This window comes from Nematolebias whitei, chromosome 14 (genome assembly GCF_014905685.2).
Source record: "Nematolebias whitei isolate Nwh7 chromosome 14, NemWhi1, whole genome shotgun sequence".
NCBI classification, from domain to species: Eukaryota; Metazoa; Chordata; class Actinopteri; order Cyprinodontiformes; family Rivulidae; genus Nematolebias; species Nematolebias whitei.
The window spans coordinates 34,082,271-34,084,538 of NC_056511.1; the positions used below are offsets into that span (position 1 = coordinate 34,082,271).

General features: G+C 48.4%; 1 protein-coding gene across 1 annotated transcript in view; it reads left to right on the plus strand.

Annotated features, from left to right (window-relative positions):
• Window positions 1-640: 640 nt before the first annotated feature.
• LOC119420635 (protocadherin-1) overlaps window positions 641-2,268 on the plus strand; it is a gene marked incomplete at its 3' end in the record, with an annotated part of 127,512 nt that continues 125,884 nt past the window's right edge. The window contains 1 exon segment of the mRNA XM_037688055.1: window positions 641-731.

Below are 2,268 nucleotides of genomic sequence, written 5' to 3' on the forward strand. Positions count from 1 at the left end.
ATTCTTAAACTGTAGGAATCACACCATTTTCCCCCCGGTTAGGCAATAATGTGATGTTGAGTGTGAAGTTGCTGCGGCGGATGGGAGCCCCACCTCCTCCCACGCTCGGATGAGTATGGAGAGAGAGAGGAGGAGGAGGAGGAGGAGGAGAGGAAGCGGGGAAAGCAACTAACCTAGCCACAGCATCTCACCGCTTGCTCTCTGGAAAACGCTTCAGATGAGCTCCTTGTGCAGCCGCTCGGGTTTACGCAGCAGAGATGACATTTTGCGCTCAGCCTGTGTGTCCTTAGAGTGCGCGCGAGCCTGAGCTGCTCCCATCCGTCTGGAGAAACTTGGACTTAAAGAGGGGAGTATTTTTTTTTTTTGGGCAAGGATCAGTTTCACCCCCGTTTTTTTTTTTTTTCTCTCTCTTTGAGGATGGGAAATATGGCCCACAGTGGGGGGCACCATCACTGCGGAGTGAGGATCTTCTCGTTCCAGCTGTGTTTTTAAGAAAACAGAGAGATCCACAGAAAAGTGTGATTCAACTTCCCGCTGACAGAGAGAGGGAGGGAGGGAGCTGTCTGATCTGCAGCATCCAACAAAACCACGACGGGGGCCACAGGACTCTGAATTATAGTGAGGAAAGTTCTCCGGGGGTCTTTGTTTGGTGATTCTGGTTCGACTCCTGCCTCTGGGCGCACCGGTGGACGGATCAGCTGCGCGCGCTCACACGCAACTCTCCAGCTCAGGTACTAAAAAAATGCAATAGAAACTTTTTTTTTTCTTATAAAGGCTATACTGGACTGCTCTGTTTGGGGCGGAGGGGGGTGTGTGTGTGTGTGTTTGTGATAAGAAGTTTCTGTCTCTATACCCGAGGCGCTGCAGGCTGCGTTTTGGCGGCTCTCTTTCCACAAGTTGCTCAGAGGCACAGGCAGCAGCTGCTGGGTGTTACAGGTTGATAGGATACTGTTGTGGAGAGGCACCAGTCCAGATATGTCACCCACGGAGCGGATCCGCGCGCCTGATTGATTAGACGATGCATTTCAATTAAGACACATCCAAGGAGCGCGGAGCTGCAGCCTCCTCCGCTGAGTGATGGCATGGAGTCATCAGGGCTGCATATCAGAGCACTTGAGCGACAACCCGAGCTGTCCTCGCGACGATCGGCTGATTGCATTTTATAATACCATCTCTGAAGCAGAAAATATGATCCAATTCTCCATATTATTATTTTTTAATGTGACCGCAAACGCAACATTATTGTCGTTATTATTTGCTCAATTTCCGCGCAATTATTTGTGACGTAATCACTCCACAACTATAGTCGACCTTTTTATTTTATTATTATTTTAACTCTAAATGATTTTCATGTTTGCTAGAGGGCGACTCGCGCTCTTAATTGGAGGAAGAAATCTTTGATCAGGGCATCCGCGCGAGATCGTGTCTCTCTCTTCCAGTCTCTCTCTGGGGTGTTGTTCCTTCGCCACTCCACCGCCGACCACCAGGCACATTTTAATAGTCTGCTCCACATTGTGATGTTGCTCCAAGTTCCCCACATGCACGGAAGGCGAGGCTTCAAGGGCCACCAGAACAGAGCTGATGATAAACAGACCACTTTTACCCCCCCCCCCCCCACCCCCTGACATAATCTCTAATGACTATTAAATACATCCTTCCATCCATTATGTTCACCCTCATCTTTGTTTTTAGGTTGTGAGGGTCACTGGTACCCATATCAATCAAGGAAAGACAAAGCTAGACAATTTTCACTCTGGTTCCACACTGGTATTCGGAGGAATTCATGGTCCACTCAGTCACTGCAAGGTGTCCAGGTTTATGTGGCAGCAACATAAGCCCAGATCATCACCCCTCCACCGTTGTGCTTAACAATGGAATGAGGAGTCTGTGCTGCTGTGGTTGGCACTGTGCATTATGGTCCAACTTCTTTACTTTGCTCTCAGCAGTACAAACATGTTGTTCCAGCTGGTTCAATGAGTTGTGATTTTGCAGTCTTCATGTTGCTGACATGTTCTTTGTAAGGAAAAAAAAAACATGTCTAAAGGCCCAAGACAGAAGAAGGATGTGTTGGGGCTTTACTTGCAGGGCTCCAACCATCAATCCATCCATCCATCCATCCATCCATCCATCCATCCATCCATCCATCCATCCATCCATCCATCCATCCATCCATCCATCCATCCATCCATCCATCCACTCATCCATCCATCCATCCATCCATCCATCCATCATTACATCTATCATACATTCACTCATCCATCCATCCAA